We start from the raw sequence: 24,871 nt of genomic DNA, 5'->3' as shown, positions 1-24,871 counted from the left end.
CTTGGATTCAGTTGGAGGTGGGACGAGGTTCGTGAAGAACTCTCGGTCGTTTGTCGCTCCCGGAATGGGCGTAGCGTTGTTGTGCCGCCTGCTGCCAAGGGCCAAGTCACGCGGAGGCTGAGGGCAGCAGTGGGAGAGTGCTACCTGGAAAGGCTTCTTCGGAAGCCCGACCAGGGGAAGGTTTTCGACGCGACCTCCCGTTGCGCGGTCAGTAACCACTTTCTGCGCACCGGGGGGTTTGTCCGCTTCGCTGATTGGCGCTTCGTTCACCGGGCCCGCCTCGACGTGTTGCCGCTAAATGGAGCACGTCGGTGGGGGACCGGTGACAAGCGTTGCCGGCGTTGCGGGCATGAGTTCGAGGGCCTTCCCCACGTGCTCTCCCACTGCGGTCCTCACTCCGCTGCCCGGCAGCTGCGGCATGACAACCTCGTTCATAGGCTCGTGGCGGCTGCCCGTCTGCCAGGGGAGATCCGGGTCAATAAGCGCGTCCCGGGAGTCGACGGCGAGCTGGCAGCCCTGCGTCCCGACATCGTCGTGGAGCACGGGCTGTCGAAAAACATCGTCGTGGTCGACGTGGCCGTGCCTTTCGAGAACACTCTCGAGGCAATTGAGGAGGCGAGGATGGCGAAGATACGTAAGTATCAGCCCCTCGCCGAATCATTGCGGAGGCGCGGCTACCGAGTCCACGTAGATGCGTTCGTCGTCGGCGCCCTGGGCGCGTGGGACCCGGGAAACGAGTTTGTCCTGGACCTGCTGCGCGTCTCTCAGCGTTATGCAGCGCTGATGAGGCGTCTCATGATATCTGAGACAATAGCCTGGTCCAGAGATATCTACGTGGAGCATGTATCCGGGGTGCGTCAGTACCGGGCTCCACGGGGTACGTCTGAGGCGGAGTCGACATCGGCGGCGCTGAGCGGGAGCAGTGGAGGCGCCCGCGTCCCTGGGGTGGTGTCGCCTGCGGGCCCTTAGTGCCTCCACACCTGCGGGTTGAGAGGACTGGCCGCGAGGGTCTGTAGTAAGCTCTTGCTTTAAAGAATTCTATTTTATTCTACTCTATTTTATTTTGTTCCGTTTGGTCTGTCTGGTCTGCGCTTTATTTATTGCCTCCACGCGAAATGAGAAGTAAAGTATTAAGTTAAATCGAAATGACTTAGTTTATTTTACTTAACTTACTCTATTGTATTTTATCCTACCTATTATATCTTAATCTAATTTATTGGATTTTATTTTATTTATTTGACTTTACTCTATTCCTATTTTACCTACCTTACTGTATATTGTTCTTTCTCTTCTTTCTCATTTCGTCTTATAATGTTTTCTTCGTATTATTCTTTTATTTATTTATGCGCCTACCTTACTGTGCCATACTATACAACATTCTATTTTATTTTGTTTGATTGTATTATTCTATCTTACTCTATTTTACTATATATATTGTTTTATTCCATCTTATTACAACCTGAGCACTAACTGCTGTCCCTATGGACCACTCGGTGGCGGCTGGGACCCCTCGACCCTTCTCGAGTGACTACAGTGAGGCGTATATCCGCACACTGATGCTCGGAACTCATCGAGCCCGTCGTGCTACGCGTCATACTACGTTGAAGATGTTATATTCCTTATACATAAATTATTTATTTTTCTCTATATTCTATGTTATCATATTGATATTTTATCGAAAAGCTAATTTGTTAAACCGTGCCTTGTGTCACGATACTTGTTGATATCTTGCGACAATCTATTGAACGATGCAATGTTCATTTCACTTTAAATCGACTACACTCACAATGGACGCTCTAGGGACTTGTCCCACAGCACTATCCTATGTATTATATTTATATCTTCTGATCCAATTTGTGCGGAAGTAACACGAATTATCCTGTAAAATAAGTGTATACCCCTGGGGCTTCGGCCCCGGGGGAACATTAATTGAAAATAAACGTCTTATCTGTTCTTATCAGCTTAATATCTGATACACTCCTCATTAGGAGTCAGAATATTAACCTGATTTTTGGAAAAAGGCGGACCGCTGGGGCTTGCTCCACCTCCGCCGCGAGTCGACCCAGTATTGCAGTGCCTCTGGGACCGGCTCAATAAGAGTTCCAAAAATCAGTTTTATCTAGTCAAACCCACACACTTGATCTTTCCCATCAGTAGCTTAAGTATTTATTTTATTTGTGTTTTTCCGACTCGCTCACCGGAGTGTCGCGTCTTCATCCGCGTCGCGCGTGCTGTGCTCGTGTTTGGTGCAGTGTTCAGTGCGTTCGACTTAGCTGGTGGAACCCCGGACTTGGTAAGTCTAACACTTGGAATATCGGTGGAGGTCCCTTCCGCGTGATTAGTTTAAAGTGCTCCCGATGCGGTGGTGTTGAACGCATCGGGTAGACGTTAGACGTCCATACGTGACGTCCCTCCTCCTAGGTCGACCATTTCGACCTCCGAGGAGTTTGAATTCGAGTAGAATCGGTTTGTCTGACCTTATACCCGGTTATAAGTGTAAACTTTACACTTATAGCCGTTGGTTTTGAATTCGACCTCTCCGTGTTTTGGGTGTTGGACTGTTTGCACGTACGCCCGTAAATCGAATTTCTTGCTCGATTTTACGGGTCGTCGCTGCGAAATAGCAGCAATTAGTTAATTAAATTCACCGTTTATTTGTTTTAATTAAGAGATCGGGGTACACGGAGGCCCTTTACACCCCGTGTAACTCGATACGTCGCGGTCCGGAGTTTTCCAGGCCGTGTGGAGTGTCGTGGAAAGTTAAACCGCTTGCGGTTACTAGTCACGTACGCGAAGCACGGTTCGTTCGTGCGGGGCTGTGTCCACCGGGCACAGCGGAATTGGTTTATATTATTTTATTTTATTTAAGTTATTCTAGTAGATTCCGTCTCGTTCGTTAATCCGTACTGATTTATTAATTTATTCGCGTTCGCGTTCGCGTTGTCCGTTGTGATATCTGTATATACTTATTTATTCAACTTGTCCTTCGTCTTACGTGTTCGTCCCGTTCCGACCGTTACCGTTTGTGTTTGCTCCGGTGAGCGTTTTGTTTTATTATTTTGATTATTTATTTTATTTCGACGAGCCGAGTGTTTGCGTTGCGACACTATCGTAACGATGGCGGGTACAAGCAATAACAGTAATACTAGTGGAGGTGAATGCGTGGTGAAATTGCTGTACCCGTTCCCTGCCGAATTTCCCTGCCCCTTCTGCTTTGTAGGCAGAACGGTGTGCAGAAAGGGAGCGTGTGTCTATCTGAGACACACGGATTTATTCAAACATCTAAAATTACATCACCCCGGTGCTATCAAAAGATGGACCTGCGCTGAGTGCGGCTTCGCCGACGACAGCGCGTATGCGCTGAAGAAGGTGAAGGCGCACCACCAGGTCCGTCACCCAGCCACCGGGGGTCCGTGTGTCCCCGTTAGACACAACTCCCTTGCAGGGAGTGCCGCCCGCGCAACGCCCGGCGACAGCGTTGCCGAGTCGCGACCCGTTGACGCGGTGGAGGCGTTCTCTACCGAGAACGAGGCCTCTTTTCCCCCTCTGGGGGCGTCCCCGGTGACCTGTGGGGGCACGACGACCTGTGCCTCCACAACAACAAAGACAACAACAACAGTAACTAATACTCGTACCACAACTTCTAGAGTATCGGGGACGACTGCTTACACTGCAGCTAAGACGACAACGAAAGGGGCCTCCTCCACTTCGTCAACAAGGACCAGAGCCACCACCACGCAACCCCGGCGAGGAACTCGTCCACCCACCGCCGGGACGACAGCATCAAGGACCCCAACAACAACAACAACAACGACAGTGGGTTCCAGCGCCGCAACGAGGAGCACCGTCACCCTCGCGGCGCTATTCCAACGAAGCCGGCGCTCCTCCGCGGACGAGGCTAGCCCCAAGTCGACGAGGACAAGTGGCGGGCCGGTGTCAATGGGGAGGGCCTCAGGGGGCAAAACCACCACGCCCCCTGCCCCTGCAAGAAACAAGAAGAGTCCGGCGGCGTCCGCGTCAACCGCAAGGAAGGCGCGGGCGTCGACCGAGCCCCCCCAACCCGGTCCGCCCCGACGAACTGGACCAGCCCGGAAAGTGACCCCAACCACCACCTTCGCGGAGGTCACAAGGGGCAGCCCGTCCGCCGTGGCCGGAGCGGCGGTGGTGTCGAGGAATATGAGGGCGACGTCTCTCCCGCCCGTCCCAATGAGAGTGACCAGGGCCACAGCGAAGAGGATGGGGGGTGCGCCCACCACCTCCAGCACCCCCCCAGCGACACCACCACTGCAGGGCCCTCCACCTACGCCCTGCAGCGCTCCGGCCACATTAACAACCACGACGATGACGACCACGGTCCGTGGCTCGCCTATAATGACGGTGGCCGTCCAAACACCTACGGCGGTCACCGTCGCGGCGCGGACGCCGCCAGCCACGGGCCGCGCCTCCACCCCGCCAGCCAGGACGACTCGGGCGACGTCCCTCCCGCCCGGGTCGTCCGCGAAGAGGCCGATTCGGGGACGCCTGTCCCCTCCGGGGGTCAGAGGGGGCACCCAGACCACCGGGGTGTCCCTTCGGGTGGAGGCGCGTGGGGAGGGAACCGAGAAGAGGAGGTCCCTACCTTCGCCCAGGCCCCTCCCCACCATCCATGAGTCATCGTCGTCATCGTCGGACGATGAGAGAGCGCCGGCGGCCGTGTCTGAGGAGGGACCGGCCCGGACAAGGCGGAGGCGCCGCTGCTTGGGGAGCAGCGGCAGCAGCAGCAGCAGTAGCAGTAGCAGCAGCAGCAGCAACAGGAACAGGAGCAATACGAGCGCCGCGAGGGGACGGTCTGGAACAACACCAGGAGCGGCGAGGAGGCGGTGGGTGGACCGCACCATTACTTCCACCACGGATTCGTCGGGGGAAGAGGAGGCCCCAAGGCAGCCGTCCCCGCGGGTGGAGGGAACCGGTCCCTCCACTCGAAGGTCACCGAGGCTCCCCAGGGAGGAGGAAGGGGGCCTCAATTTAGATAATTTATTACTAGAAAATAGATTTTATTCGTTGACTGACCGGGCAACTAGTCCGGTCAATAATGACAATTGTACTGACTCCCCCGGGCGAAACCGGGGGTGTATTTGTGTGTGCAGGTGTGGAGGCGCGCGGGACCCGCCCGCGTCATCATCCCGGGGCAGCGTCGTCGTGGAGGCTCCGGTGAGGACGGCCCCGTCGAGCATTCGGGAAAGCCACCCGGTGAGTGTGACACGTGGGTATCGTGCGGGTACCAGAGGCGGTCGTGCACCTGCAGCGACCGTGGGGCGGCGGCGCGGGACAGCGACATCGGGCCTCCCGGCTGCTTGCGAGCGGGTAGGCGGGGCGTTTCAGCCTCGGGCCCCGCGGCAATCTAGGGTGCCCCATCCCCGAGGTGGAGGTCGCGACGCTGCGTCCGGCGCGCCACCAACCGGTAGACCCCGATCTAGGGGACGCCGGGAGGTGGACGTTGCCGCAAGGGCGCGGTTAGTGGCCTTCGCGGAGGGGGTGGGATCACCCGAGCAACTGGAGGCGCTCGCCACGAAGGTGGACGAGTACTTTCAGGGGCGGAGGGCCGCGGGACCCGGGGCTGGCGCACGGAGTGCCGCCTCCAACGGGGGGGCCGGTCGGCGCCGGCCAGTCGCGGGGAGTGAGGGGCGTCGGGGTGATGTGGCCAATTCGATGGTGAGCGATGGCCCTCCCAGCGTCCCGGATCGCGTAGGGGAGGCTACCCGAATCCAACGTCTTTTCAGGGCGGATCGGAAGCGCGCGGTGCGGGAGATTCTCGCCGGAGAATCTCCCCATTGCAGTGTGCCCCTGGAACGGGTCCAGGAGCACTTTACGAACGTTTACTCGCTCCGAGCCCGCCCTGGTAGCCTTCCCTCTCTCTATGGGGAGGACCCGACCACTGAGTCGAACGATGCCCTGGTTTCCCCCTTCACGGAAGCCGAGGTCAGCCGTCGGTTAAAGCGGATGAAGCTTGCTTCTTCCGCCGGACCCGACGGTCTGACCTATGGTGACCTACGGAGGGGGGACCCAGGAGCGGTCCTCCTTACGGCGGTATTCAACACCTGCCGCCGCATGGAGAAGATTCCGGGGCGCTGGAAAAAGTCCAACACCGTCCTCCTTTTCAAGAAGGGTGATCGCGAGGACCTATCGAATTGGAGGCCTATCGCCCTGGGTGATGTCACCCCCAAGCTCTTCGCGGCGGTCGTCGCCGATCGGCTCACTCGTTGGGCCGTAGTCAACAAGCGGCTCAGCCAAGCACAGAAGGGCTTCTTGCCCTTCGAAGGCTGTCTGGAGCACAACTTTGTGCTTCAGCAGGCCATGGCTGCCGCTCGTAAGCAGCGTAGGGAGGTGGTGGTGGCGTGGTTGGATCTGGCCAACGCTTTCGGTTCGGTTCCCCACGCCACCATCATCGATTCGCTGGCCGGTGCCGGCGCTCCCCGGCCGCTCATCAACATCGTCGCCAGCCTTTACGACGGCGTGGCGACGCGGGTCCGTACCGCTGAAGGGTACACGCCCTGGATCCCCATGAAGTCGGGGGTGAGGCAGGGCTGCCCACTTAGCCCGATCCTATTCGACCTTTCCATTGAGGCCATGGTTCGCGGGGCCGTGGACTCGGTGGAGGGTCTGAGTGTGAGAGGGCATAAGGTGACAGCCCTGGCGTACGCAGACGACGTGGCACTCGTCGCGTCATCCGTCGGCGGAATGGGAAGGCTGTTGCAAGCAGCAGAGGGGACGGCTCGGCAGCTGGGGCTCTCCTTCAACCCCTCGAAGTGTGCAACCCTGCACATCAGAGGGGACGGGAGGGTTTCTAGCACCGAGTTCCGTCTAGTCGGGGGACTCGTTCCTGCCCTGTCGGAGGGGCAGAGTTACGGGCATCTGGGAGTGCCGACCGGGGTTCGGATCGACCAAACCCCGTATCCGACGATCCAAGCCTTACTAGTAGATCTTCGCGCGGTCGACGATTCCCTGCTCGCCCCCTGGCAAAAAATCGAGACCGTGGCGACATTCTTGTTGCCACGCCTCGATTTCGCGTTCAGGGGAGGCCACGTGCGGAGAACCGCTTTAGCCGATGCCGACAGGGTCATCAAACGCACGGTAAAGAGGTGGTTGCACCTCCCGCAGCGTGCCAGTGCGGAGCTGGTCTATATCCCCCCCGCTTGGGGTGGGTGCGGCCTTCTCCCGCTGGTGGATCTGGCCGACGTGGCGACCGTGTCGCACGCGTTCAGGTTATTGAATGCGAGCGATCCGGTCGTTGCGGACTTGGCCAGGTCAGCGCTGTGTGACGCCGTGCGGGAGAAGGCCGGTCGGACCCTTGGGAGCAGGGGCCTTGCCGACTATCTCTCCGGCTCTTTGTCGGGCGAGATGGCGAGGCCATCGGCGGGCCGGGCTTCGTTCTGGTCGCGAGTAAGGAACGTCGGGATTCGTTCTTGTGCGCGGCTTGGATTCAGTTGGAGATGGGACGAGGTTCGTGAAGAACTCTCGGTCGTTTGTCGCTCCCGGAATGGGCGTAGCGTTGTTGTGCCGCCTGCTGCCAAGGGCCAAGTCACGCGGAGGCTGAGGGCAGCAGTGGGAGAGTGCTACCTGGAAAGGCTTCTTCGGAAGCCCGACCAGGGGAAGGTTTTCGACGCGACCTCCCGTTGCGCGGTCAGTAACCACTTTCTGCGCACCGGGGGGTTTGTCCGCTTCGCTGATTGGCGCTTTGTTCACCGGGCCCGCCTCGACGTGTTGCCGCTAAATGGAGCACGTCGGTGGGGGACCGGTGACAAGCGTTGCCGGCGTTGCGGGCATGAGTTCGAGGGCCTTCCCCACGTGCTCTCCCACTGCGGTCCTCACTCCGCTGCCCGGCAGCTGCGGCATGACAACCTCGTTCATAGGCTCGTGGCGGCTGCCCGTCTGCCAGGGGAGATCCGGGTCAATAAGCGCGTCCCGGGAGTCGACGGCGAGCTGGCAGCCCTGCGTCCCGACATCGTCGTGGAGCACGGGCTGTCGAAAAACATCGTCGTGGTCGACGTGGCCGTGCCTTTCGAGAACACTCTCGAGGCAATTGAGGAGGCGAGGATGGCGAAGATACGTAAGTATCAGCCCCTCGCCGAATCATTGCGGAGGCGCGGCTACCGAGTCCACGTAGATGCGTTCGTCGTCGGCGCCCTGGGCGCGTGGGACCCGGGAAACGAGTTTGTCCTGGACCTGCTGCGCGTCTCTCAGCGTTATGCAGCGCTGATGAGGCGTCTCATGATATCTGAGACAATAGCCTGGTCCAGAGATATCTACGTGGAGCATGTATCCGGGGTGCGTCAGTACCGGGCTCCACGGGGTACGTCCGAGGCGGGGTCGACATCGGCGGCGCTGAGCGGGAGCAGTGGAGGCGCCCGCGTCCCTGGGGTGGTGCCGCCTGCGGATCCTTAGTGCCTCCACACCTGCGGGCTGAGAGGACTAGCCGCCGGGAGAGGAAGTAGCTTCGTATGGCCTCCACTGAAAGTATTTTACTCTAATCTATTTTACATCAACGGATTTTACCCTAGTTATGGTATCTTATTTTATCCTATTCAAGTCTATTTTTCTGTTCTTTTTCTTCTTACCCTATATATTTTATTTTATTTTATTTTATCTTACGTTACTTACCTATCTATTTATTTATCTATTGACTTGATTTTATTTTATTGTTTTCTATACTATTTTATTTATTTTGTTTATTTTATTTTACTCGACTCTACTGTTCCTACTCTATTTTACCTTATCCTACGTTATTTTATTTTATTATTTAACTTGATCTGTTCATTCTAAGATACCTTTATACTATTTATCTATTTATTTATTTATTTATTCTTCATTCTTCTTCTTTATGTGACCTAGCTATTAGTAGATCTAGGTGTATAACTCCTCCACTCACCATATGGCGGCCTGTATTCTCCCGACCCTGCATGCGTGACTCGGATAAAAGCGTACATCCGCACCATGAGCTATGAATGAAGACGCTTATATATTTAAGGAGCTATAGCTAGATATGGGCTAAGTTCGGAGCCTGTGTACATATTACGCGACATACTTATGCGCAATGTGCAATATTATATTGATGTTTATTGTAACTATTCTGATGTATGTATGACTATTGATCGGTCATGTAGATATATATTTACTGAGACATTGTTAAGTCATATATTTTGTATATTAAACTATTGTTATAACCCTACATAAGATGATGCGTCAGGGGTTAGTCCCCAGCACAACTTATATTAAAATACTTTATATTTGATAATTCGTGCGGATTAAACACGGAGATATTGTAAATCTACTGTATACCCCTGGGGCTTCGGCCCCAGGGGAACATTAATTGATAAATAAACGCTTTTTATCTGTTCTTATCAGCTTAATATCTGATACACTCCTCATTAGGAGTCAGAATATTAACCTGATTTTTGGAAAAAGGCGGACCGCTGGGGCTTGCTCCACCTCCGCCGCGAGTCGACCCAGTATTGCAGTGCCTCTGGGACCGGCTCAATAAGCCTTTTCCAAGAATCAGTTTTATTTATTTATCTAGTCAAACCCACTTTGATTTATCCATCAGTAGCTTAAGTATTTGTTTTAACTTGTGTTCGACTCGCTCACCGGAGTGTCGCGTTATCATCCGCGTCGCGCGTGCTGTGCTCGTGTGTGGTGCAGTGTTCAGTGCGTTCGGCTTGCTGGTGGACTTCGGACTTGGTAAGTCTAACACTTGGAATTTCGGTGGAGGTCCCATTTCGCGTAGTTAGTTTAAAGTGCTCCCGATGCGGTGGTGTTGAACGCATCGGGTAGACGTCAGACGTCCATAGTTGACGTCCCTCCTCTTAGGTCGACCATTTCGACCTCCGAGGAGTTTGAATCCGAGTAGATTCGGTTTGTTCGTCCTTGTACCCGGTTATAAGTGTAAACCTTACACTTATAGCCGTTGGTTTTGAATTCGACCTCTCCGTATTTTGGGTGTTGGACTTTGCACGTACGCCCGTAAATCGAATTTTTTGCTCGATTTTACGGGTCGTCGCTGCGTAATAGCAGCAATTAGTTAATTAAATTCACCGATTTATTTGTTTTAATTAAGAGATCGGGGTACACGGAGGCCCTTTACACCCCGTGTAACTCGATACGTCGCGGTCCGGAGTTTTCCAGGCCGTGTGGAGTGTCGTGGAAAGTTAAACCGTTTGCGGTTGCTAGGCACGTACGCGAAGCACGGTTCGTTCGTGCGGGGCTGTGTCCACCGGGCACAGCGGAATTGTTTTATATTAATTTATTTTAGTTTATTTTATTAGATTCATCCGTCCGTTAACCCGTATTAATATATTAATTTATTCGCGTTCGCGTTCGGGATTGTCCGTTGTCTATTCTGTATATATATTTATTTATTCAATTTGTCCTTTGTCTTACGTGTTCGTTCGCTCGACCGTTAACCGTCTGTGTTTGCTCCGGTGAGCGTATTGTTTTATTATTGACTTATTTATTTTATTAGACGAGCCGTGTGTTGCGTTGCGACACTATCTTCACGATGGCGGGTAATAGCAGTAATAATACAAGTTCAAGTGAGAATAGCGTGGTGATACTGCATTACCCGTTCCCGGCAGAATTTCCTTGCCCGTTCTGCTTTGTCGGCAGAACTGCGTGCAAAAAGGGAGCGTGTGTCTATCTGAGACACACGGATTTATTTAAACACCTCAAATTACATCACCCCGGTGCGATTAAAAGGTGGACCTGCGCTGAGTGCGGCTTCGCCGACGACAGCGCGTATGCGCTGAAGAAGGTGAAGGCGCACCACCAGGTCCGTCATCCAGCCACCGGGGGTCCGTGTGTCTCCGTTAGACACAACTCCCTTGCAGGGAGTGCCGCCCGCGCAACGCCCGGCGACAGCGTTGCCGAGTCGCGACCCGTTGACGCGGTGGAGGCGTTCTCCACCGAGAACGAGGCCTCTTTTCCCCCTCTGGGGGCGTCCCCGGTGACCTGTGGGGGCACTACAACGTGTGCCTCCACCAGACCGCGAACCACACTAGCTAAGAGCTCAAATGTTTCCAGAGCATCGGGGACGGCTGCCTCCACTGCAGCCACAGTAACAACAACGACAACAACAACATCCACGGCGTCGAGAGGGGCCTCCTCCAGGACGTCAACGAGAACCAGCACAACCACCACGCAACCCCGGCGAGGAACTCGTCCACCCACCGCCGGAACAGCAAGGACGTCGAGAACCTCCACCACCGCAACTATAACAACCACGACAACGAAGGTAGTGGGGAGTAGCGCCGCGACGAGAAGCTCCGTCACCCTCGCGGCGTTCTTACAACGAAGCCGGCGCTCCTCCGCGGACGAGGCGAGCCCCAACTCCACCAGGACCAGCAGCGGGTCGGGGCCCAAGGGGAGGATTTCAGGGGGCTCTACCACCACGCCCCCTGCCCCCGCAAGGGGGAAGAAGAGCCCGGCGGCGCCCGCAGCAGCTGGGAGGAAGAGGCGGGCGTCGACCGAGCCTCCCCAACCCGACCCGCCCCGACGCATCTTACCGGCGAGGAGAGTGACCCCCTCCACAACATTCGCGGAGGTCACCCGGGGCAGCCCGTCCGCCGTGGCTGGAGCGGCGGTGGTGTCAAGAAACACCAGAGCTACATCTCTCCCGCCCGCGTTGCCCAGGATAACGCGGGCGGCAGCGAAGAGGATGGGGGGCGCGTCCACCACCTCCAGCGCCCCCCCAGCGACACCACCACTGCAGGGCCCACCACCCACGCCCTGCAGCGCTCCGGCCACACTTACCACCACGACGGTGACGACATCGGTCCGTGGCTCGCCGATAATGACGGTGGCCGTCTTAACACCTACGGCGGTCACCGTCGCGGCACGGACGCCGCCAGCCACGGGCCGCGCCTCCACCCCGCCAGCCAGGACGACTCGGGCGACGTCCCTCCCGCCCGGGTCGTCCGCGAAGAGGCCGATTCGGGGACGCCTGTCCCCTCCGGGGGTCAGAGGGGGCACCCATACCACCGGGGTGTCCCTTCGGGTGGAGGCGCGTGGGGAGGGGACCGAGAAGAGGAGGTCCCTACCTTCGCCCAGGCCCCTCCCCACCATCCATGAGTCATCGTCGTCATCGTCGGACGATGAGAGAGCGCCGGCGGCCGTTCCCAAGGAGGGACCGGCCCGGACAAGGCGGAGGCGCCGCTGCATAGGCAGCAGCGGCAGCAGCAGCAGCAGCAGTGGCAGCAGCAGCAGCAACAGCAGGAACAGCCACACGAGCGCCGCGAGGGGACGGACTGGACCAACACCAGGAGCGGCGAGAAGGCGGTGGGTGGACCGCACTATAACCACCACGGATTCGTCGGGGGAAGAGGTGGCCCCAAGGCAGCCGTCCCCGCGGGTGGAGGGAACCGGTCCCTCCACTCGAAGGTCACCGAGGCTCCCCAGGGAGGAGGAAGGGGGCCTCAATTTAGATAATCTATTATTAGAAAATAGATTTTATCCGTTGACTGACCGGGCAACTAGTCCGGTCAATAATGACAATTTTAATGACTCCCCCGGGCGAAACCGGGGGTGTGTTTGTGTGTGCAGGTGTGGAGGCGCGCGGGACCCGCCCGCGTCATCATCCCGGGGCAGCGTCGTCGTGGAGGCTCCGGTGAGGATGGCCCCGTCGAGCATTCGGGAAAGCCACCCGGTGAGTGCGACACGTGGGTATCGCGCGGGTACCAGAGGCGGTCGTGCACCTGCAGCGACCGTGGGGCGGCGGCGCGGGACAGCGACATCGGGCCTCCCGGCTGCTTGCGAGCGGGTAGGCGGGGCGTCTCAGCCTCGGGCCCCGCGGCAATCTAGGGTGCCCCATCCCCGAGGTGGAGGTCGCGACGCTGCGTCCGGCGCGCCACCAACCGGTAGACCCCGATCTAGGGGACGCCGGGAGGTGGACGTTGCCGCAAGGGCGCGGTTAGTGGCCTTCGCGGAGGGGGTGGGAACACCCGAGCAACTGGAGGCGCTCGCCACGAAGGTGGACGAGTACTTTCAGGGGCGGAGGGCCGCGGGACCCGGGGCTGGCGCACGGAGTGCCGCCTCCAGCGGGGGGGCCGGTCGGCGCCGGCCGGTCGCGGGGAGTGAGGGGCGTCGGGGCGATGTGGCCAATTCGATGGTGAGCGATGGCCCTCCCAGCGTCCCGGATCGCGTAGGGGAGGCTACCCGAATTCAACGTCTCTTCAGGGCGGATCGGAAGCGCGCGGTGCGGGAGATTCTCGCCGGAGAATCTCCCCATTGCAGTGTGCCCCTGGAACGGGTCCAGGAGCACTTTACGAACGTTTACTCGCTCCGAGCCCGCCCTGGTAGCCTTCCCTCTCTCTATGGGGAGGACCCGACCACTGAGTCGAACGATGCCCTGGTTTCCCCCTTCACGGAAGCCGAGGTCAGCCGTCGGTTAAAGCGGATGAAGCTTGCTTCTTCCGCCGGACCCGACGGTCTGACCTATGGTGACCTACGGAGGGGGGACCCAGGAGCGGTCCTCCTTACGGCGGTATTCAACACCTGCCGCCGCATGGAGAAGATTCCGGGGCGCTGGAAGCAGTCCAACACCGTCCTCCTTTTCAAGAAGGGTGATCGCGAGGACCTATCGAATTGGAGGCCTATCGCCCTGGGTGATGTCACCCCCAAGCTCTTCGCGGCGGTCGTCGCCGATCGGCTCACTCGTTGGGCCGTAGTCAACAAGCGGCTCAGCCAAGCACAGAAGGGCTTCTTGCCCTTCGAAGGCTGTCTGGAGCACAACTTTGTGCTTCAGCAGGCCATGGCTGCCGCTCGTAAGCAGCGTAGGGAGGTGGTGGTGGCGTGGTTGGATCTGGCCAACGCTTTCGGTTCGGTTCCCCACGCCACCATCATCGATTCGCTGGCCGGTGCCGGCGCTCCCCGGCCGCTCATCAACATCGTCGCCAGCCTTTACGACGGCGTGGCGACGCGGGTCCGTACCGCTGAAGGGTACACGCCCTGGATCCCCATGAAGTCGGGGGTGAGGCAGGGCTGCCCACTTAGCCCGATCCTATTCGACCTTTCCATTGAGGCCATGGTTCGCGGGGCCGTGGACTCGGTGGAGGGTCTGAGTGTGAGAGGGCATAAGGTGACAGCCCTGGCGTACGCAGACGACGTGGCACTCGTCGCGTCATCCGTCGACGGAATGGGAAGGCTGTTGCAAGCAGCAGAGGGGACGGCTCGGCAGCTGGGGCTCTCCTTCAACCCCTCGAAGTGTGCAACCCTGCACATTAGAGGGGACGGGAGAGTCGCTAGCACCGAGTTCCGTCTAGTCGGGGGACTCGTTCCTGCCCTGTCGGAGGGGCAGAGTTACGAGCATCTGGGAGTGCCGACCGGGGTTCGGATCGACCAAACCCCGTATCCGACGATCCAAGCCTTACTAGTAGATCTTCGCGCGGTCGACGATTCCCTGCTCGCCCCCTGGCAAAAAATCGAGACCGTGGCGACATTCTTGTTGCCACGCCTCGATTTCGCGTTCAGGGGAGGCCACGTGCGAAGAACCGCTTTAGCCGATGCCGACAGGGTCATCAAACGCACGGTAAAGAGGTGGTTGCACCTCCCGCAGCGTGCCAGTGCGGAGCTGGTCTATATCCCCCCCGCTTGGGGTGGGTGCGGCCTTCTCCCGCTGGTGGATCTGGCCGACGTGGCGACCGTGTCGCACGCGTTCAGGTTATTGAATGCGAGCGATCCGGTCGTTGCGGACTTGGCCAGGTCAGCGCTGTGTGACGCCGTGCGGGAGAAGGCCGGTCGGACCCTTGGGAGCAGGGGCCTTGCCGACTATCTCTCCGGCTCTTTGTCGGGCGAGATGGCGAGGCCATCGGCGGGCCGAGCTTCGTTCTGGTCGCGAGTAAGGAACGTCGGAATTCGTTCATGTGCGCGGCTTGGATTTAGTTGGAGATGGGACGAGGTCCGTGAAGAGCTCTCGGTTGTGTGCCGCTCCCGGAATGGGCGTAGCGTTGTTGTGCCGCCTGCTGCCAAGGGCCAAGTCACGCGGAGGCTGAGGGCAGCAGTGGGAGAGTGCTACCTGGAAAGGCTTCTTCGGAAGCCTGACCAGGGGAAGGTTTTCGACGCGACCTCCCGTTGCGCGGTCAGTAACCACTTTCTGCGCACCGGGGGGTATGTCCGCTTCGCTGATTGGCGCTTCGTTCACCGGGCCCGCCTCGACGTGTTGCCGCTAAATGGGGCACGTCGGTGGGGGACCGGTGACAAGCGTTGCCGGCGTTGCGGGCATGAGTTCGAGGGCCTTCCCCACGTGCTCTCCCACTGCGGTCCTCACTCCGCTGCCCGGCAGCTGCGGCATGACGGCCTCGTTCATAGGCTCGTGGCGGCTGCCCGTCTGCCAGGGGAGATCCGGGTCAATAAGCGCGTCCCGGGAGTCGACGGCGAGCTGGCAGCCCTGCGTCCCGACATCGTCGTGGAGCACGGGCTGTCGAAAAACATCGTCGTGGTCGACGTGGCCGTGCCTTTCGAGAACACTCTCGAGGCAATTGAGGAGGCGAGGATGGGGAAGATACGCAAGTATCAACCCCTCGCCGAATCATTGCGGAGGCGCGGCTACCGAGTCCACGTAGATGCGTTCGTCGTCGGCGCCCTGGGCGCGTGGGACCCGGGAAACGAGTTCGTCCTGGACCTGCTGCGCGTCTCTCAGCGTTATGCAGCGCTGATGAGGCGTCTCATGATATCTGAGACAATAGCCTGGTCCAGAGATATCTACGTGGAGCATGTATCCGGGGTGCGTCAGTACCGGGCTCCACGGGGTACGTCTGAGGCGGAGTCGACATCGGCGGCGCTGAGCGGGAGCAGTGGAGGCGCCCGCGTCCCTGGGGTGGTGTCGCCTGCGGATCCCTGAAGCCTCCACACCTGCGGATTGGGTGGTCGTCCCACTAGGAGCCTAAAAACGGATCCCCATGGCCTCCACATGGCTTGAGTATCTCGATATACATCAATATGTACTTGTGTATATGTATATAAGTATATATATTCTATTCTATCTGATGTTATACATCTATTCTAGTCTATTATGGTACATTTATATTTCTCTACCTTCTTTCTACTTCTATTTTTCTATCTTAATCTATGTTTCTTTCCTGCACACTTATTCATTTGTTTATATTTTTGTTTGTTTACAAGCCGTTGGTAGTGCTCAGCCATGGTTTTCTTTAATTATAATTATTACTATGCCTGACTTGGACCACTACTCACCTTTGGTATGGTCATTAGCTACTACCGGGCGAAGAAGATGTGGGGACCCGCTGTATATTTCCATTCATGGCTCTGTGGTGGTCGTCACCCGACCCTACATGTTTGACTGCAGAAAGCGCCGATCCGCACTGTGATAATATCTAAAATTATACCTCGCTGATTATAAGATCTACAAGCTATTGGTATACTGTGAGGATTGTTATGGATTCTCAACCTGCTATTCAAATGTTATGTTTAAGTTTGTTATATTGGATGCATGGACCAGAATCTACTGTCCATTGTACTATTATTAATTATATCGAGAGGTATTAAACGCCCTATTGCGGTAGTTAGTAAGGGACGCTGCGTGGGGTTTACCCCGGCATTGTTATATTATACTTATTTTATTGTGTATTCGTGCGGAGAGAACACGATTACTTGTTGTGTAATAATTGTATACCCCTGGGGCCTCGGCCTCAGGGGAACATTATTTGAAAATAAAGAAGCGTTTATCTGTTCTTATCAGCTTAATATCTGATACACTCCTCATTAGGAGTCAGAATATTAACCTGATTTTTGGAAAAAGGCGGACCGCTGGGGCTTGCTCCACCTCCGCCGCGAGTCGACCCAGTATTGCAGTGCCTCTGGGACCGGCTCAATAAGCCTTTTCCAAGAATCAGTTTTACTTTATCTAGTCAAACCCACACACTTGATCTTTCCCGTCAGTAGCTTAAGTATTTATTTAATCTGTGTTTTTCCGACTCGCTCACCGGAGTGTCGCGTCTTCATCCGCGTCGCGCGTGCTGTGCTCGTGTTTGGTGCAGTGTTCAGTGCGTTCGGCTTGCTGGTGGACTCTGGACTTGGTAAGTCTAACACTTGGAATTTCGGTGGAGGTCCCATTTCGCGTGATTAGTTTAAAGTGCTCCCGATGCGGTGGTGTTGAACGCATCGGGTAGACGTCAGACGTCCATACGTGACGTCCCTCCTCTTAGGTCGACCATTTCGACCTCCGAGGAGTTTGAATCCGAGTAGAATCGGTTTGTCTGACCTTATACCCGGTTATAAGTGTAAACTTTACACTTATAGCCGTTGGGTTTGAATTCGACCTCTCCGTGTTTTGGGTGTTAGACTGTTTGCACGTACGCCCGTAATTCGAGTTTTTTGCTCGATTTTACGGGTCGTCGTTGCGAAATAGCAGCAATTAGTTTAATTAAATTCACCGTTTATTTGTTTTAATTAAGAGATCGGGGTACACGGAGGCCCTTTACACCCCGTGTAACTCGATACGTCGCGGTCCGGAGTTTTCCAGGCCGTGTGGAGTGTCGTGGAAAGTTAAACCGTTTGCGGTTGCTGGTCACGTACGCGAAGCACGGTTCGTTCGTGCGGGGCTGTGTCCACCGGGCACAGCGGATTTGTTTTATATTATTTTATTTTAGTTTATTAGAGCCAGTTTCGTCGTTAATTTGTATTATCTGATTAATTTATTCGCGTTCGCGATCGCGTTGTCCCTTGTCTTCTCTAGTGTATATACTTATTTATTATTGTCCTTTGTCCTACGTGTTCGTCTCGATCGACCGTTAACCGTTTGTGTTTGCTCCGGTGAGCGTATTGTTTTATTATTTGATATTATTTATTTTATTAGACGAGCCGTGTGTTGCGTTGCGACACTATCGTAACGATGGCGGGTAACAGCAGTAATAATACAAGTTCAAGTGAGAATAGCGTGGTGATACTGCATTACCCGTTCCCTGCCGAATTTCCCTGCCCCTTCTGCTTTGTAGGCAGAACGGTGTGCAGAAAGGGAGCGTGTGTCTATCTGAGACACACGGATTTATTCAAACATCTAAAATTACATCACCCCGGTGCTATCAAAAGATGGACCTGCGCTGAGTGCGGCTTCGCCGACGATAGCGCTTATGCGCTAAAGAAGGTGAAGGCGCACCACCAGGTCCGTCATCCAGCCACCGGGGGTCCGTGTGTCTCCGTTAGACACAACTCCCTTGCAGGGAGTGCCGCCCGCGCAACGCCCGGCGATAGCGTTGCCGAGTCGCGACCTCGTGACGCGGTGGAGGCGTTCTCCACCGAGAACGAGGCTTCCTTTCCCCCTCTGGGGGCGTCCCCGGTGACCTGTGGGGGCACTACAACGTGTGCCTCCACTACAACAAAAACAACAACAACAACAACAACAATAACTACACCGATAATAACAGCTAATAATCGATCCGCTGTTTCTAGAGCATCGGGGACGGCTGCTTCTACTGCAACCAAGACGACTACGAGAGGGGCCTCCTCCACCAAGTCAATGAGGATAAGTGCAACCACCACCACGCAACCCCGGCGAGGAACTCGTCCACCCACCGCCGGGACAACAAAAAGGACAAATACGACCACGACCACAACAACAACAACGACAGTGGGTTCGAGCGCCGCAACGAGGAGCACCGTCACCCTCGCGGCGCTATTTCAACGAAGCCGGCGCTCCTCCGCGGACGAGGCGAGCCCCAATACCACAAGGACCAGCAGCGGGTCGGGGGCCAAGGGGAGAAGTTCAGGGGGCATCTCCACCACGCCCCCTGCCCCCTCTAAGGGGAAGAAGAGGAGTCTGGCGGCGCCCGCAGCAGCCGGGAGGAAGAGGCGGGCGTCGACCGAGCCTCCCCAACCCGACCCGCCCCGACGCATCTTACCGGCGAGGAGGGTGACCCCCTCCACAACATTCGCGGAGGTCACCCGGGGTAGCCCGTCCGCCGTGGCTGGAGCGGCGGTGGTGTCAAGAAACACCAGAGCTACGTCTCTCCCGCCCGCGTTGCCCAGGATCACGCGGGCGGCAGCGAAGAGGATGGGGGGCGCGTCCACCACCTCCAGCGCCCCCCTAGCGACACCACCACTGCAGGGCCCACCACCCACGCCCTGCAGCGCTCCGGCCACGCTTACTACCACGACGATGACGACATCGGTCCGTGGCTCGCCTATAATGACGGTGGCCGTCGTGTCACCTGTGGCGGTCACCGTCGCGGCGCGGACGCCGCCAGCCACGGGCCGCGCCTCCACCCCGCCAGCCAGGACGACTCGGGCGACGTCCCTCCCGCCTGGGTCGTCCGCGAAGAGGCCCATTCGGGGACGCCTGTCCCCTCCGGGGGGCAGAGGGGACACCCAGACCACCGGAGTGTCCCTTCGGGTGGAGGCGCGTGGGGAGGGGACCGAGAAGAGGAGGTCCCTACCTTCGCCCAGGCCCCTCCCCACCATACGGGAATCTTCGTCGTCATCGTCGGATGACGAGAGAGCGCCGGCGGCCGTCCCCAAGGAGGGACCGGCCCGGACAAGGCGGAGGCGCCGCTGCTTGGGGAGCAGCGGCAGCAGCAGCAGCAGTAGCAGTAGCAGCTCCAGTAGCAGCAACAACAACAACAGGAGCAATACGAGCGCCGCGAGGGGACGGCAGAGCACGACACCAGGAGCGGCGAGGAGAAGGCGGTGGGTGGACCGCACCATTACTTCCACCACGGATTCGTCGGGGGATGAGGAGGCCCCAAGGCAGCCGTCCCCGCGGGTGGAGGCTCCGGTTACCTCCACCCGAAGGTCACCGAGGCTCCCCAGGGAAGAGGAAGGGGGCCTCAACTTAGATAATTTATTGTCTAGTAATAGATTTTATTCGTTGACCGACCGGGCAACTAGTCCGGTCAATAATGACAATTTTATTGACTCCCCCGGGCGAAACCGGGGGTGTGTTTGTGTTTGCAGGTGTGGAGGCGCGCGGGACCCGCCCGCGTCATCATCCCGGGGCAGCGTCGTCGTGGAGGCTCCGGTGAGGACGGCCCCGTCGAGCATTCGGGAAAGCCACCCGGTGAGTGCGACACGTGGGTATCGTGCGGGTACCAGAGGCGGTCGTGCACCTGCAGCGACCGTGGGGCGGCGGCGCGGGACAGCGACATCGGGCCTCCCGGCTGCTTGCGAGCGGGTAGGCGGGGCGTCTCAGCCTCGGGTCCCGCGGCAATCTAGGGTGCCCCATCCCCGAGGTGGAGGTCGCGACGCTGCGTCCGGCGCGCCACCAACCGGTAGACCCCGATCTAGGGGACGCCGGGAGGTGGACGTTGCCGCAAGGGCGCGGTTAGTGGCCTTCGCGGAGGGGGTGGGATCACTCGAGCAACTGGAGGCGCTCGCCACGAAGGTGGACGAGTACTTTCAGGGGCGGAGGGCCGCGGGACCCGGGGCTGGCGCACGGAGTGCCGCCTCCAACGGGGGGGCCGGTCGGCGCCGGCCGGTCGCGGGGAGTGAGGGGCGTCGGGGCGATGTGGCCAATTCGATGGTGAGCGATGGCCCTCCCAGCGTCCCGGATCGCGTAGGGGAGGCTACCCGAATTCAACGTCTTTTCAGGGCGGATCGGAAGCGCGCGGTGCGGGAGATTCTCGCCGGAGAATCTCCCCATTGCAGTGTGCCCCTGGAACGGGTCCAGGAGCACTTTACGAACGTTTACTCGCTCCGAGCCCGCCCTGGTAGCCTTCCCTCTCTCTATGGGGAGGACCCGACCACTGAGTCGAACGATGCCCTGGTTTCCCCCTTCACGGAAGCCGAGGTCAGCCGTCGGCTAAAGCGGATGAAGCTTGCTTCTTCCGCCGGACCCGACGGTCTGACCTATGGTGACCTACGGAGGGGGGACCCAGGAGCGGTCCTCCTTACGGCGGTATTCAACACCTGCCGCCGCATGGAGAAGATTCCGGGGCGCTGGAAGCAGTCCAACACCGTCCTCCTTTTCAAGAAGGGTGATCGCGAGGACCTATCGAATTGGAGGCCTATCGCCCTGGGTGATGTCACCCCCAAGCTCTTCGCGGCGGTCGTCGCCGATCGGCTCACTCGTTGGGCCGTAGTCAACAAGCGGCTCAGCCAAGCACAGAAGGGCTTCTTGCCCTTCGAAGGCTGTCTGGAGCACAACTTTGTGCTTCAGCAGGCCATGGCTGCCGCTCGTAAGCAGCGTAGGGAGGTGGTGGTGGCGTGGTTGGATCTGGCCAACGCTTTCGGATCGGTTCCCCACGCCACCATCATCGATTCGCTGGCCGGTGCCGGCGCTCCCCGGCCGCTCATCAACATCGTCGCCAGCCTTTACGACGGCGTGGCGACGCGGGTCCGTACCGCTGAAGGGTACACGCCCTGGATCCCCATGAAGTCGGGGGTGAGGCAGGGCTGCCCACTTAGCCCGATCCTATTCGACCTTTCCATTGAGGCCATGGTTCGCGGGGCCGTGGACTCGGTGGAGGGTCTGAGTGTGAGAGGGCATAAGGTGACAGCCCTGGCGTACGCGGACGATGTGGCACTCGTCGCGTCATCCGTTGACGGCATGGGGAGGCTATTGCAAGCAGCAGAGGGGACGGCTCGGCAGCTGGGGCTCTCCTTCAACCCCTCGAAGTGTGCAACCCTGCACATTAGAGGGGACGGGAGAGTCGCTGGCACCGAGTTCCGTCTAGTCGGGGGACTCGTTCCTGCCCTGTCGGAGGGGCAGAGTTACGAGCATCTGGGAGTGCCGACCGAGGTTCGGATCGACCAAACCCCGTATCCGACGATCCAAGCCTTGTTAGTAGATCTTCGCGCGGTCGACGATTCCCTGCTCGCCCCCTGGCAAAAAATCGAGACCGTGGCGACATTCTTGTTGCCACGCCTCGATTTCGCGTTCAGGGGAGGCCACGTGCGAAGAACCGCTTTAGCCGATGCCGACAGGGTCATCAAACGCACGGTAAAGAGGTGGTTGCACCTCCCGCAGCGTGCCAGTGCGGAGCTGGTCTATATCCCCCCCGCTTGGGGTGGGTGCGGCCTCCTCCCGCTGGTGGATCTGGCCGACGTGGCGGCCGTGTCGCACGCGTTCAGGTTACTGAATGCGAGCGATCCGGTCGTCGCGGACTTGGCCAGGTCAGCGCTGTGTGACGCCGTGCGGGAGAAGGCCGGTCGGACCCTTGGGAGCAGGGGCCTTGCCGACTATCTCTCCGGCTCTTTGTCGGGCGAGATGGCGAGGCCATCGGCGGGCCGGGCTTCGTTCTGGTCGCGAGTAAGGAACGTCGGGATTCGTTCATGTGCGCGGCTGGGATTTAGTTGGAGATGGGACGAGGTCCGTGAAGAGCTCTCGGTTGTGTGTCGCTCCCGGAATGGGCGTAGCGTTGTTGTGCCGCCTGCTGCCAAGGGCCAAGTCACGCGGAGGCTGAGGGCGGCAGTGGGGGATTGCTACCTGGAAAGGCTTCTTCCGAAGCCCGACCAGGGGAAGGTTTTCGACGCGACCTCCCGCTGCGCGGTTAGTAACCACTTTCTGCGCACCGGGGGGTATGTCCGCTTCGCTGATTGGCGCTTCGTTCACCGGGCCCGCCTCGACGTGTTGCCGCTAAATGGAGCACGTCGGTGGGGGACCGGTGACAAGCGTTGCCGGCGTTGCGGGCATGAGTTCGAGGGTCTTCCCCACGTGCTCTCCCACTGCGGTCCTCACTCCGCTGCCCGGCAGCTGCGGCATGACAACCTCGTTCATAGGCTCGTGACGGCTGTCCGTCTGCCAGGTGAGCTCCGGGTTAACAAGCGCGTCCCGGGGGTCGACGGCGAGCTGGCAGCCCTGCGTCCCGACATCGTCGTGGAGCACGGGCTGTCGAAAAACATCGTCGTGGTCGACGTGGCCGTGCCTTTCGAGAACACTCTCGAGGCAATTGAGGAGGCGAGGATGGGGAAGATACGCAAGTATCAACCCCTCGCCGAATCATTGCGGAGGCGCGGCTACCGAGTCCACGTAGATGCGTTCGTCGTCGGCGCCCTGGGCGCGTGGGACCCGGGGAACGAGTTTGTCCTGGACCTGCTGCGCGTCTCTCAGCGTTATGCAGCGCTGATGAGGCGTCTCATGATATCCGAGACAATAGCTTGGTCCAGGGATATTTACGTGGAGCACGTATCCGGGGTGCGTCAGTACCGGGCTCCACGGGGTACGTCCGAGGCGGAGTCGACATCGGCGGCGCTGAGCGGGAGCAGTGGAGGCGCCCGCGTCCCTGGGGTGGTGTCGCCTGCGGATCCCTGAAGCCTCCACACCTGCGGGTTGAGAGGACTGGCCGCAAGGGTCTGTAGTAAGCTCTTGTTTCAAAGGATTTTATTTCATTTTATTCTATGTTACTTTATTTTATTTTATTTTATTCTGCTTGGTCTGTCTGGTCTGCGCTTTCTCTATTGCCTCCACGCGAAATGAGAATTAAAAACTAAATTAAATTGAAATAACTTAGTTTATTTTACTTAACTCTCTCTATTGTATTCTATCTTATCTATCTTTCTTTATTGGATTCTATTTTATTCACCTGACTTTGTTCTGTTTTTAGTCTACCTACCTCACTGTATATTGTTTTTATCCTATTATAACTTATTCTTTCTCATTTCGTCCCTTAATGCTTTCTCCGTATTATTTTTCTACTTATTTATGCGCTTACCTTACTGTGCCATACTATACACTACTTTATTTATTTTACTTTGGTTGACTGTATTATTCTATTTTATTCTATTTCACTATATTTATTGTTTTATTATATTCCATTACAACCTGAGTACTAGCTGCTGTCCCTATGGACCACTCGGTTGCGGCTGGGACCCCTCGACCCTTCTTGAGCGACTACAGTAAGGCGTATACCCGCACACTGATGCTCCGAACTCATCGAGCCCATCGTGCTACGCGTCATACTACGTTGAAGATGATATATTCCTTATACATAAATTATTTATTTTTCTTTATATTCTATGTTATCATATTGATATTTTATCGAAAAGCTAATTTGTTAAACCGTGCCTTGTGTCACGATACTTGTTGATATCTTGCGACAATCTATTGAACGATGCAATGTTCATTTCACTTTAAATCGACTACATTCACAATGGACGCTCTAGGGACTTGTCCCACAGCACTATCCTATGTATTATATTTGTATCTTTTGATCGAATTTGTGCGGAAGTAACACGAATTATCCTGTAAAATAAGTGTATACCCCTGGGGCTTCGGCCCCGGGGGAACATTAATTGCTAAAATAAACGTCTTATCTGTTCTTATCAGCTTAATATCTGATACACTCCTCATTAGGAGTCAGAATATTAACCTGATTTTTGGAAAAAGGCGGACCGCTGGGGCTTGCTCCACCTCCGCCGCGAGTCGACCCAGTATTGCAGTGCCTCTGGGACCGGCTCAATAAGAGTTTCCAAAGATCAGATATATTCTTTTAACCATTAAACCCACACACTTGATCTTCTCCGTCAGTAGCTTTTAGTATCATTTTATTCTGTGTTTTTCCGACTCGCTCACCGGAGTGTCGCGTTATCATCCGCGTCGCGCGTGCTGTGCTCGTGTTTGGTGCAGTGTTCAGTGCGTTCGGCTTGCTGGTGGACTCTGGACTTGGTAAGTCTAACACTTGGAATTTCGGTGGAGGTCCCATTTCGCGTGATTAGTTTAAAGTGCTCCCGATGCGGTGGTGTTGAACGCATCGGGTAGACGTTAGACGTCCATACGTGACGTCCCTCCTCCTAGGTCGACCATTTCAACCTCCGAGGAGTTTGAATCCGAGTAGATTCGGTTTGTTCGTCCTTGTACCCGGTTATAAGTGTAAACTTTACACTTATAGCCGTTGGTTTTGAATTCGACCTCTCCGTATTTTGGGTGTTAGACTGTTTGCACGTACGCCCGTAATTC

At 57.1% G+C, this 24,871-nt stretch overlaps 4 pseudogenes; all 4 read left to right on the top strand.

Annotated features, from left to right (window-relative positions):
- The first annotated feature begins 1,924 nt into the window (after positions 1–1,924).
- On the top strand, positions 1,925–2,099 carry LOC143432124 (U2 spliceosomal RNA; annotated as a pseudogene).
- Positions 2,100–9,341: 7,242 nt separating this feature from the next.
- On the top strand, positions 9,342–9,519 carry LOC143432125 (U2 spliceosomal RNA; annotated as a pseudogene).
- A 7,162-nt stretch (positions 9,520–16,681) lies between these two features.
- On the top strand, positions 16,682–16,861 carry LOC143432111 (U2 spliceosomal RNA; annotated as a pseudogene).
- Positions 16,862–24,172: 7,311 nt separating this feature from the next.
- LOC143432114 (U2 spliceosomal RNA) lies at positions 24,173–24,379 on the top strand (annotated as a pseudogene).
- The last annotated feature ends 492 nt before the right edge of the window (positions 24,380–24,871 follow it).

The sequence above is a fragment of the Xylocopa sonorina genome, unplaced genomic scaffold (genome assembly GCF_050948175.1).
Source record: "Xylocopa sonorina isolate GNS202 unplaced genomic scaffold, iyXylSono1_principal scaffold0027, whole genome shotgun sequence".
NCBI lineage: Eukaryota > Metazoa > Arthropoda > Insecta > Hymenoptera > Apidae > Xylocopa > Xylocopa sonorina.
The sequence above is the reverse complement of the archived record's forward strand: the minus strand, read 5'-3'. Positions and strand labels throughout refer to the sequence as shown.